Here is a 13,781-nt window from a genome sequence, read left to right as displayed (position 1 = left end):
TTAACTAACGTTTTTACATAGGGATTAAGCATTTAGAACGAAATCTAATGTAGGAAAATGGTACTTTACTCTTGATCGGTACGTTGGGACTTTGAAAATATTCGGGCGTACGCGGCGCGCTCGGCGCTTCGAACAGCTCCGGTGTCCCCATTATTTTCGATTTACGGCTAAAATAAATTTTTCTAATTTTTTTCAATAACATATTCCTGCTAAAATAACTTTTTTACATAGGGATTAAGCATTTAGAACGATACATTGTTTAAAATAAGGGCACTTTACTCTTGACATTTTACGGTTTTTTCAATTTTCTGAAAAATCCTATCATTAGATTTTTTTAAAAATACGATATTCTTGCTTAACTAACGTTTCTACATAGGGATTAAGCATTTAGAACGAAATCTAATGTCAGAAAATGGCACTTTACTCTTGACATTTTTCGGTTTTTTCAATTTTCTGGAAAATCCTATCATTAGATTTTTTTAAAAATACGATATTCTTGCTTAACTAACGTTTTTACATAGGGATTAAGCATTTAGAACGAAATCTAATGTAGGAAAATGGTACTTTACTCTTGATCGGTACGTTGGGACTTTGAAAATATTCGGGCGTTCCAATCGCTCGTCTGTTGCATCATAGCGCGTCTCGGCGCAATCGACCGATTCGCTCGATCCATTATTTTCGATTTACGGCTAAAATAAATTTTTCTAATTTTTTTCAATAACATATTCCTGCTTAAATAACTTTTTTACATAGGGATTAAGCATTTAGAACGATACATTGTTTAAAGTAAGGGCACTTTACTCTTGACATTTTACGGTTTTTTCAATTTTCTGAAAAATCCTATCATTAGATTTTTTTAAAAATACGATATTCTTGCTTAACTAACGTTTCTACATAGGGATTAAGCATTTAGAACGAAATCTAATGTCAGAAAATGGCACTTTACTCTTGACATTTTTCGGTTTTTTCAATTTTCTGGGAAATCCTATCATTAGATTTTTTTAAAAATACGATATTCTTGCTTAACTAACGTTTTTACATAGGGATTAAGCATTTAGAACGAAATCTAATGTAGGAAAATGGTACTTTACTCTTGATCGGTACGTTGGGACTTTGAAAATATTCGGGCGTTCCAATCGCTCGTCTGTTGCATCATAGCGCGTCTCGGCGCAATCGACCGATTCGCTCGATCCATTATTTTCGATTTACGGCTAAAATAAATTTTTCTAATTTTTTTCAATAACATATTCCTGCTTAAATAACTTTTTTACATAGGGATTAAGCATTTAGAACGATACATTGTTTAAAGTAAGGGCACTTTACTCTTGACATTTTACGGTTTTTTCAATTTTCTGAAAAATCCTATCATTAGATTTTTTTAAAAATACGATATTCTTGCTTAGCTAACGTTTCTACATAGGGATTAAGCATTTAGAACGAAATCTAATGTCAGAAAATGGCACTTTACTCTTGACATTTTTCGGTTTTTTCAATTTTCTGGGAAATCCTATCATTAGATTTTTTTAAAAATACGATATTCTTGCTTAACTAACGTTTTTACATAGGGATTAAGCATTTAGAACGAAACCTAATGTAGGAAAATGGTACTTTACTCTTGATCGGTACGTTGGGACTTTGAAAATATTCGGGCGTACGCGGCGCGCTCGGCGCTTCGAACAGCTCCGGTGTCCCCATTATTTTCGATTTACGGCTAAAATAAATTTTTCTAATTTTTTTCAATAACATATTCCTGCTAAAATAACTTTTTTACATAGGGATTAAGCATTTAGAACGATACATTGTTTAAAATAAGGGCACTTTACTCTTGACATTTTACGGTTTTTTCAATTTTCTGAAAAATCCTATCATTAGATTTTTTTAAAAATACGATATTCTTGCTTAACTAACGTTTCTACATAGGGATTAAGCATTTAGAACGAAATCTAATGTCAGAAAATGGCACTTTACTCTTGACATTTTTCGGTTTTTTCAATTTTCTGGAAAATCCTATCATTAGATTTTTTTAAAAATACGATATTCTTGCTTAACTAACGTTTTTACATAGGGATTAAGCATTTAGAACGAAATCTAATGTAGGAAAATGGTACTTTACTCTTGATCGGTACGTTGGGACTTTGAAAATATTCGGGCGTTCCAATCGCTCGTCTGTTGCATCATAGCGCGTCTCGGCGCAATCGACCGATTCGCTCGATCCATTATTTTCGATTTACGGCTAAAATAAATTTTTCTAATTTCTTTCAATAACATATTCCTGCTTAAATAACTTTTTTACATAGGGATTAAGCATTTAGAACGATACATTGTTTAAAGTAAGGGCACTTTACTCTTGACATTTTACGGTTTTTTCAATTTTCTGAAAAATCCTATCATTAGATTTTTTTAAAAATACGATATTCTTGCTTAACTAACGTTTCTACATAGGGATTAAGCATTTAGAACGAAATCTAATGTCAGAAAATGGCACTTTACTCTTGACATTTTTCGGTTTTTTCAATTTTCTGGAAAATCCTATCATTAGATTTTTTTAAAAATACGATATTCTTGCTTAACTAACGTTTTTACATAGGGATTAAGCATTTAGAACGAAATCTAATGTAGGAAAATGGTACTTTACTCTTGATCGGTACGTTGGGACTTTGAAAATATTCGGGCGTTCCAATCGCTCGTCTGTTGCATCATAGCGCGTCTCGGCGCAATCGACCGATTCGCTCGATCCATTATTTTCGATTTACGGCTAAAATAAATTTTTCTAATTTCTTTCAATAACATATTCCTGCTTAAATAACTTTTTTACATAGGGATTAAGCATTTAGAACGATACATTGTTTAAAGTAAGGGCACTTTACTCTTGACATTTTACGGTTTTTTCAATTTTCTGAAAAATCCTATCATTAGATTTTTTTAAAAATACGATATTCTTGCTTAACTAACGTTTCTACATAGGGATTAAGCATTTAGAACGAAATCTAATGTCAGAAAATGGCACTTTACTCTTGACATTTTTCGGTTTTTTCAATTTTCTGGGAAATACTATCATTAGATTTTTTTAAAAATACGATATTCTTGCTTAACTAACGTTTTTACATAGGGATTAAGCATTTAGAACGAAACCTAATGTAGGAAAATGGTACTTTACTCTTGATCGGTACGTTGGGACTTTGAAAATATTCGGGCGTTCCAATCGCTCGTCTGTTGCATCATAGCGCGTCTCGGCGCAATCGACCGATTCGCTCGATCCATTATTTTCGATTTACGGCTAAAATAAATTTTTCTAATTTTTTTCAGTAACATATTCCTGCTTAAATAACTTTTTTACATAGGGATTAAGCATTTAGAACGATACATTGTTTAAAGTAAGGGCACTTTACTCTTGACATTTTACGGTTTTTTCAATTTTCTGAAAAATCCTATCATTAGATTTTTTTAAAAATACGATATTCTTGCTTAACTAACGTTTCTACATAGGGATTAAGCATTTAGAACGAAATCTAATGTCAGAAAATGGCACTTTACTCTTGACATTTTTCGGTTTTTTCAATTTTCTGGGAAATCCTATCATTAGATTTTTTTAAAAATACGATATTCTTGCTTAACTAACGTTTTTACATAGGGATTAAGCATTTAGAACGAAATCTAATGTAGGAAAATGGTACTTTACTCTTGATCGGTACGTTGGGACTTTGAAAATATTCGGGCGTTCCAATCGCTCGTCTGTTGCATCATAGCGCGTCTCGGCGCAATCGACCGATTCGCTCGATCCATTATTTTCGATTTACGGCTAAAATAAATTTTTCTAATTTTTTTCAATAACATATTCCTGCTTAAATAACTTTTTTACATAGGGATTAAGCATTTAGAACGATACATTGTTTAAAGTAAGGGCACTTTACTCTTGACATTTTACGGTTTTTTCAATTTTCTGAAAAATCCTATCATTAGATTTTTTTAAAAATACGATAATCTTGCTTAACTAACGTTTCTACATAGGGATTAAGCATTTAGAACGAAATCTAATGTCAGAAAATGGCACTTTACTCTTGACATTTTTCGGTTTTTTCAATTTTCTGGAAAATCCAATCATTAGATTTTTTTTAAAATACGATATTCTTGCTTAACTAACGTTTTTACATAGGGATTAAGCATTTAGAACGAAATCTAATGTAGGAAAATGGTACTTTACTCTTGATCGGTACGTTGGGACTTTGAAAATATTCGGGCGTACGCGGCGCGCTCGGCGCTTCGAACAGCTCCGGTGTCCCCATTATTTTCGATTTACGGCTAAAATAAATTTTTCTAATTTTTTTCAATAACATATTCCTGCTAAAATAACTTTTTTACATAGGGATTAAGCATTTAGAACGATACATTGTTTAAAATAAGGGCACTTTACTCTTGACATTTTACGGTTTTTTCAATTTTCTGAAAAATCCTATCATTAGATTTTTTTAAAAATACGATATTCTTGCTTAACTAACGTTTCTACATAGGGATTAAGCATTTAGAACGAAATCTAATGTCAGAAAATGGCACTTTACTCTTGACATTTTTCGGTTTTTTCAATTTTCTGGAAAATCCTATCATTAGATTTTTTTAAAAATACGATATTCTTGCTTAACTAACGTTTTTACATAGGGATTAAGCATTTAGAACGAAATCTAATGTAGGAAAATGGTACTTTACTCTTGATCGGTACGTTGGGACTTTGAAAATATTCGGGCGTTCCAATCGCTCGTCTGTTGCATCATAGCGCGTCTCGGCGCAATCGACCGATTCGCTCGATCCATTATTTTCGATTTACGGCTAAAATAAATTTTTCTAATTTTTTTCAATAACATATTCCTGCTTAAATAACTTTTTTACATAGGGATTAAGCATTTAGAACGATACATTGTTTAAAGTAAGGGCACTTTACTCTTGACATTTTACGGTTTTTTCAATTTTCTGAAAAATCCTATCATTAGAATTTTTTAAAAATACGATATTCTTGCTTAACTAACGTTTCTACATAGGGATTAAGCATTTAGAACGAAATCTAATGTCAGAAAATGGCACTTTACTCTTGACATTTTTCGGTTTTTTCAATTTTCTGGGAAATCCTATCATTAGATTTTTTTAAAAATACGATATTCTTGCTTAACTAACGTTTTTACATAGGGATTAAGCATTTAGAACGAAATCTAATGTAGGAAAATGGTACTTTACTCTTGATCGGTACGTTGGGACTTTGAAAATATTCGGGCGTTCCAATCGCTCGTCTGTTGCATCATAGCGCGTCTCGGCGCAATCGACCGATTCGCTCGATCCATTATTTTCGATTTACGGCTAAAATAAATTTTTCTAATTTTTTTCAATAACATATTCCTGCTTAAATAACTTTTTTACATAGGGATTAAGCATTTAGAACGATACATTGTTTAAAGTAAGGGCACTTTACTCTTGACATTTTACGGTTTTTTCAATTTTCTGAAAAATCCTATCATTAGATTTTTTTAAAAATACGATATTCTTGCTTAACTAACGTTTCTACATAGGGATTAAGCATTTAGAACGAAATCTAATGTCAGAAAATGGCACTTTACTCTTGACATTTTTCGGTTTTTTCAATTTTCTGGGAAATCCTATCATTAGATTTTTTTAAAAATACGATATTCTTGCTTAACTAACGTTTTTACATAGGGATTAAGCATTTAGAACGAAATCTAATGTAGGAAAATGGTACTTTACTCTTGATCGGTACGTTGGGACTTTGAAAATATTCGGGCGTACGCGGCGCGCTCGGCGCTTCGAACAGCTCCGGTGTCCCCATTATTTTCGATTTACGGCTAAAATAAATTTTTCTAATTTTTTTCAATAACATATTCCTGCTAAAATAACTTTTTTACATAGGGATTAAGCATTTAGAACGATACATTGTTTAAAATAAGGGCACTTTACTCTTGACATTTTACGGTTTTTTCAATTTTCTGAAAAATCCTATCATTAGATTTTTTTAAAAATACGATATTCTTGCTTAACTAACGTTTCTACATAGGGATTAAGCATTTAGAACGAAATCTAATGTCAGAAAATGGCACTTTACTCTTGACATTTTTCGGTTTTTTCAATTTTCTGGGAAATCCTATCATTAGATTTTTTTAAAAATACGATATTCTTGCTTAACTAACGTTTTTACATAGGGATTAAGCATTTAGAACGAAATCTAATGTAGGAAAATGGTACTTTACTCTTGATCGGTACGTTGGGACTTTGAAAATATTCGGGCGTTCCAATCGCTCGTCTGTTGCATCATAGCGCGTCTCGGCGCAATCGACCGATTCGCTCGATCCATTATTTTCGATTTACGGCTAAAATAAATTTTTCTAATTTCTTTCAATAACATATTCCTGCTTAAATAACTTTTTTACATAGGGATTAAGCATTTAGAACGATACATTGTTTAAAATAAGGGCACTTTACTCTTGACATTTTACGGTTTTTTCAATTTTCTGAAAAATCCTATCATTAGATTTTTTTAAAAATACGATATTCTTGCTTAGCTAACGTTTCTACATAGGGATTAAGCATTTAGAACGAAATCTAATGTCAGAAAATGGCACTTTACTCTTGACATTTTTCGGTTTTTTCAATTTTCTGGAAAATCCTATCATTAGATTTTTTTAAAAATACGATATTCTTGCTTAACTAACGTTTTTACATAGGGATTAAGCATTTAGAACGAAATCTAATGTAGGAAAATGGTACTTTACTCTTGATCGGTACGTTGGGACTTTGAAAATATTCGGGCGTACGCGGCGCGCTCGGCGCTTCGAACAGCTCCGGTGTCCCCATTATTTTCGATTTACGGCTAAAATAAATTTTTCTAATTTTTTTCAATAACATATTCCTGCTAAAATAACTTTTTTACATAGGGATTAAGCATTTAGAACGATACATTGTTTAAAATAAGGGCACTTTACTCTTGACATTTTACGGTTTTTTCAATTTTCTGAAAAATCCTATCATTAGATTTTTTTAAAAATACGATATTCTTGCTTAACTAACGTTTCTACATAGGGATTAAGCATTTAGAACGAAATCTAATGTCAGAAAATAGCACTTTACTCTTGACATTTTTCGGTTTTTTCAATTTTCTGGAAAATCCTATCATTAGATTTTTTTAAAAATACGATATTCTTGCTTAACTAACGTTTTTACATAGGGATTAAGCATTTAGAACGAAATCTAATGTAGGAAAATGGTACTTTACTCTTGATCGGTACGTTGGGACTTTGAAAATATTCGGGCGTTCCAATCGCTCGTCTGTTGCATCATAGCGCGTCTCGGCGCAATCGACCGATTCGCTCGATCCATTATTTTCGATTTACGGCTAAAATAAATTTTTCTAATTTTTTTCAATAACATATTCCTGCTTAAATAACTTTTTTACATAGGGATTAAGCATTTAGAACGATACATTGTTTAAAGTAAGGGCACTTTACTCTTGACATTTTACGGTTTTTTCAATTTTCTGAAAAATCCTATCATTAGATTTTTTTAAAAATACGATAATCTTGCTTAACTAACGTTTCTACATAGGGATTAAGCATTTAGAACGAAATCTAATGTCAGAAAATGGCACTTTACTCTTGACATTTTTCGGTTTTTTCAATTTTCTGGAAAATCCTATCATTAGATTTTTTTTAAAATACGATATTCTTGCTTAACTAACGTTTTTACATAGGGATTAAGCATTTAGAACGAAATCTAATGTAGGAAAATGGTACTTTACTCTTGATCGGTACGTTGGGACTTTGAAAATATTCGGGCGTACGCGGCGCGCTCGGCGCTTCGAACAGCTCCGGTGTCCCCATTATTTTCGATTTACGGCTAAAATAAATTTTTCTAATTTTTTTCAATAACATATTCCTGCTAAAATAACTTTTTTACATAGGGATTAAGCATTTAGAACGATACATTGTTTAAAATAAGGGCACTTTACTCTTGACATTTTACGGTTTTTTCAATTTTCTGAAAAATCCTATCATTAGATTTTTTTAAAAATACGATATTCTTGCTTAACTAACGTTTCTACATAGGGATTAAGCATTTAGAACGAAATCTAATGTCAGAAAATGGCACTTTACTCTTGACATTTTTCGGTTTTTTCAATTTTCTGGGAAATCCTATCATTAGATTTTTTTAAAAATACGATATTCTTGCTTAACTAACGTTTTTACATAGGGATTAAGCATTTAGAACGAAACCTAATGTAGGAAAATGGTACTTTACTCTTGATCGGTACGTTGGGACTTTGAAAATATTCGGGCGTTCCAATCGCTCGTCTGTTGCATCATAGCGCGTCTCGGCGCAATCGACCGATTCGCTCGATCCATTATTTTCGATTTACGGCTAAAATAAATTTTTCTAATTTTTTTCAATAACATATTCCTGCTTAAATAACTTTTTTACATAGGGATTAAGCATTTAGAACGATACATTGTTTAAAATAAGGGCACTTTACTCTTGACATTTTACGGTTTTTTCAATTTTCTGAAAAATCCTATCATTAGATTTTTTTAAAAATACGATATTCTTGCTTAACTAACGTTTCTACATAGGGATTAAGCATTTAGAACGAAATCTAATGTCAGAAAATGGCACTTTACTCTTGACATTTTTCGGTTTTTTCAATTTTCTGGAAAATCCTATCATTAGATTTTTTTAAAAATACGATATTCTTGCTTAACTAACGTTTTTACATAGGGATTAAGCATTTAGAACGAAATCTAATGTAGGAAAATGGTACTTTACTCTTGATCGGTACGTTGGGACTTTGAAAATATTCGGGCGTTCCAATCGCTCGTCTGTTGCATCATAGCGCGTCTCGGCGCAATCGACCGATTCGCTCGATCCATTATTTTCGATTTACGGCTAAAATAAATTTTTCTAATTTTTTTCAATAACATATTCCTGCTTAAATAACTTTTTTACATAGGGATTAAGCATTTAGAACGATACATTGTTTAAAGTAAGGGCACTTTACTCTTGACATTTTACGGTTTTTTCAATTTTCTGAAAAATCCTATCATTAGATTTTTTTAAAAATACGATATTCTTGCTTAACTAACGTTTCTACATAGGGATTAAGCATTTAGAACGAAATCTAATGTCAGAAAATGGCACTTTACTCTTGACATTTTTCGGTTTTTTCAATTTTCTGGGAAATCCTATCATTAGATTTTTTTAAAAATACGATATTCTTGCTTAACTAACGTTTTTACATAGGGATTAAGCATTTAGAACGAAACCTAATGTAGGAAAATGGTACTTTACTCTTGATCGGTACGTTGGGACTTTGAAAATATTCGGGCGTACGCGGCGCGCTCGGCGCTTCGAACAGCTCCGGTGTCCCCATTATTTTCGATTTACGGCTAAAATAAATTTTTCTAATTTTTTTCAATAACATATTCCTGCTAAAATAACTTTTTTACATAGGGATTAAGCATTTAGAACGATACATTGTTTAAAATAAGGGCACTTTACTCTTGACATTTTACGGTTTTTTCAATTTTCTGAAAAATCCTATCATTAGATTTTTTTAAAAATACGATATTCTTGCTTAACTAACGTTTCTACATAGGGATTAAGCATTTAGAACGAAATCTAATGTCAGAAAATGGCACTTTACTCTTGACATTTTTCGGTTTTTTCAATTTTCTGGAAAATCCTATCATTAGATTTTTTTAAAAATACGATATTCTTGCTTAACTAACGTTTTTACATAGGGATTAAGCATTTAGAACGAAATCTAATGTAGGAAAATGGTACTTTACTCTTGATCGGTACGTTGGGACTTAGAAAATATTCGGCCGTACGCGGCGCGTCTCGGCGCTTCGAACAGCTCCGGTGTCCCCATTATTTTCGATTTACGGCTAAAATAAATTTTTCTAATTTTTTTCAATTACATATTCTTGCTTAGATAACTTTTTTACATAGGGATTAAGCATTTAGAACGACATATTGTTTAAAATAATGGTACTTTACTCTTGTGATTTTTCGGTTTTTTTTGATTATTTTGAAAAATAAATTTTTGTAATTTTTTTAAATACGATATTCGTGATCAGTGAACGATTTCACATATGGATTAAGCATTTAGAATCGTGCGGAAGCGTTATTAAAAAAGTTTACTCGATGCGATGGGACTTTGAAAAGTTTGTGAAAATTTTCATATTGGGAAAAAATGTGTAATTTTTTGTCTAGTTTACGGTAATGTAATTTATTTTAATGTTTACTATAAATTTTTTTTTCGTTCGTTCACGCGCTATGTTACAACAGCACGGCCGGGCGGTCTGTTGCCGCGGCGGTTTACACTCATAAGCGCGCGTGCTATTCGGCCGGCGGCGCCGGCGTCCTTGCCGGCCGTTCGGTATCTATAAGAGATACACGGTCCGTGCGAGGCGGACGGAGCAGAGCGGGTTTTGGGCCAATTCTACGATCTCGGTCGAGAAGCTGTCTCAGAGCTCCTTCGGGGCTTCGGTCCTGACTGTTTCGTGCCGTTTACGTTACGGACTTTTCTCCACACAGCGTGGCCACGGGTCGGTGTCTTTGACCGAATGGCCCATATGTGGCAAGCCCTACGGGGTTGGTTACCCGTATGCACTTTGTATGTATACTCGTACTCACTGAGCAATCGACTCTTCTGTCCGAGCGATGGAAAAATTTTTTAAAATGCATCTGTAAGATTTGGAAGCAAATCGTACCAATTGAAAACTGTGGCTAAAATGAATAGCCCAGTGGAGAGAGAAAACTATCAAAAAACTGATTTTTTAAATCAAGAGGTGTCAGAAATCGAAATGCCTAGCGCGAGCGGAAGAACACGCTTTCTCGCCAGTCCAGCATGTGTCCTGTCCGTTCTTCCTCGGCTTGCCGATTTTGCCCAGATCAGAGGTTTCGTGCTTCCGGCGGTCAGAAGATCAGTGTGAGCGTACGCGCTTCCACGACTATGGCATCACCCATGTACTTTTTCCTTTGAATATATTTGAGTACATAAAAAATATTAAAACATATAGAGAGAACTGTGTCTTGGATCTTAAAAATTTGTCAATAGCGATGATATATTATTACTTAACTTGAAGTATTTGTACGTTTTAGCTGGGACGTACATTTATCTTACAAGATGTTAATAGCGAGACTCTTGAAGATAAAATTATCTTGTGATTTTATGAAGGCAAAGATAGAAACGTACGAAGCTGGCGTACGTAGAAAAATGTGATTTTATGATAGAACAAAAATATAATACGTACGTTTTTGGGCGTACGGTAAAATATCTGTATGGTAGAAAAATGAAAGAAATTGAGCGTTAAAGAAGATATGTTACAAGCGCGGAATGTGGCAAAACTTGTACATATTTGAAAGAGAAAAGTGGTGTGTCGACCTGACATATATATATGAAACAGGCGACGATGGAAAAGGATTTAAATTTTGTCCATTTTATATATACATATTGTATAGTTCCCTGGTTGATCCTGCCAGTAGTCATATGCTTGTCTCAAAGATTAAGCCATGCATGTCTCAGTACATGCCGTATTAAGGTGAAACCGCGAATGGCTCATTAAATCAGTTATGGTTTCTTAGATCGTACTAAAATTTACTTGGATAACTGTGGTAATTCTAGAGCTAATACATGCAAAACAGAGTTCCGACCAGAGATGGTAGGAACGCTTTTATTAGATCAAAACCAATCGGTGGCGGGTGTTTACACTCGTCCATCGTTTGCTTTGGTGACTCTGAATAACTTTGTGCTGATCGCATGGTCTTATAGCACCGGCGACGCATCTTTCAAATGTCTGCCTTATCAACTGTCGATGGTAGGTTCTGCGCCTACCATGGTTGTAACGGGTAACGGGGAATCAGGGTTCGATTCCGGAGAGGGAGCCTGAGAAACGGCTACCACATCCAAGGAAGGCAGCAGGCGCGCAAATTACCCACTCCCGGCACGGGGAGGTAGTGACGAAAAATAACGATACGGGACTCATCCGAGGCCCCGTAATCGGAATGAGTACACTTTAAATCCTTTAACGAGGATCCATTGGAGGGCAAGTCTGGTGCCAGCAGCCGCGGTAATTCCAGCTCCAATAGCGTATATTAAAGTTGTTGCGGTTAAAAAGCTCGTAGTTGAATCTGTGTGTCACAGTGTCGGTTCATCGCTCGCGGTGTTTAACTGGCATTATGTGGTACGTCCTACCGGTGGGCTTTGCTCTTCACGGGGCGGTCCAACTAATATCCCATCGCGGTGCTCTTCACTGAGTGTCGAGGTGGGCCGGTACGTTTACTTTGAACAAATTAGAGTGCTCAAAGCAGGCTACCTTCGCCTGAATACTGTGTGCATGGAATAATGGAATAGGACCTCGGTTCTATTTTGTTGGTTTTCGGAACCCCGAGGTAATGATTAATAGGGACAGATGGGGGCATTCGTATTGCGACGTTAGAGGTGAAATTCTTGGATCGTCGCAAGACGGACAGAAGCGAAAGCATTTGCCAAAAATGTTTTCATTAATCAAGAACGAAAGTTAGAGGTTCGAAGGCGATCAGATACCGCCCTAGTTCTAACCATAAACGATGCCAGCTAGCGATCCGCCGAAGTTCCTACGATGACTCGGCGGGCAGCTTCCGGGAAACCAAAGCTTTTGGGTTCCGGGGGAAGTATGGTTGCAAAGCTGAAACTTAAAGGAATTGACGGAAGGGCACCACCAGGAGTGGAGCCTGCGGCTTAATTTGACTCAACACGGGAAACCTCACCAGGCCCGGACACCGGAAGGATTGACAGATTGATAGCTCTTTCTTGATTCGGTGGGTGGTGGTGCATGGCCGTTCTTAGTTGGTGGAGCGATTTGTCTGGTTAATTCCGATAACGAACGAGACTCTAGCCTGCTAAATAGACGTAATTATGGTATCTCGAAGGCTCTCGGCTTCTGCCGGTGGGGTTTTTACTACCAACGTACAAACAAATCTTCTTAGAGGGACAGGCGGCTTCTAGCCGCACGAGATTGAGCAATAACAGGTCTGTGATGCCCTTAGATGTTCTGGGCCGCACGCGCGCTACACTGAAGGAATCAGCGTGTGTTCCCTGGCCGAAAGGCCCGGGTAACCCGCTGAACCTCCTTCGTGCTAGGGATTGGGGCTTGCAATTATTCCCCATGAACGAGGAATTCCCAGTAAGCGCGAGTCATAAGCTCGCGTTGATTACGTCCCTGCCCTTTGTACACACCGCCCGTCGCTACTACCGATTGAATGATTTAGTGAGGTCTTCGGACTGGTGCGCGGCAATGTTTCGGCATTGCCGATGATGCCGGGAAGATGACCAAACTTGATTATTTAGAGGAAGTAAAAGTCGTAACAAGGTTTCCGTAGGTGAACCTGCGGAAGGATCATTACAATGTTCCAATATATCTCAAAGAGAGAGGAGAGGAGGAGAGAAAATGAATTCGATTAGTTTGTGGATAAGAATTCATATAAAAAAAAAAGATATTGTTGAGCCCGCCAGATCATTCGTGCGTGATTTACACGGCCAGACGTGTGTACTACACGTATTAGGCCTTTGATCTGCGTTGCGTAGGCCACAACAAATCTTTCAAAGAGAGAGAGATATATGTGTTGTTGGGGTTTGTGATTATGAAGGTGCCCCAACGCACAAAAATATATAAAAATGTACAAAGTTGGGATGTGGTGTGGTGGAGAAGAGTTGGGCCCGACCAGATCATTCGTGCGTGATTTACACGGCA

At 35.4% G+C, this 13,781-nt stretch overlaps 1 non-coding gene across 1 annotated transcript; it reads left to right on the top strand.

Annotated features, from left to right (window-relative positions):
- Positions 1-11,512: 11,512 nt before the first annotated feature.
- On the top strand, positions 11,513-13,433 carry LOC143261921 (small subunit ribosomal RNA). Its single transcript, XR_013035918.1, has one exon. It is a non-coding gene; the product is annotated as a small subunit ribosomal RNA (ribosomal RNA).
- Positions 13,434-13,781: the final 348 nt, after the last annotated feature.

The sequence above is a fragment of the Megalopta genalis genome, unplaced genomic scaffold (assembly GCF_051020955.1).
Source record: "Megalopta genalis isolate 19385.01 unplaced genomic scaffold, iyMegGena1_principal scaffold0074, whole genome shotgun sequence".
Classification (NCBI taxonomy): Eukaryota; Metazoa; Arthropoda; class Insecta; order Hymenoptera; family Halictidae; genus Megalopta; species Megalopta genalis.
This window is presented reverse-complemented; position numbering and strand designations above follow the sequence as displayed.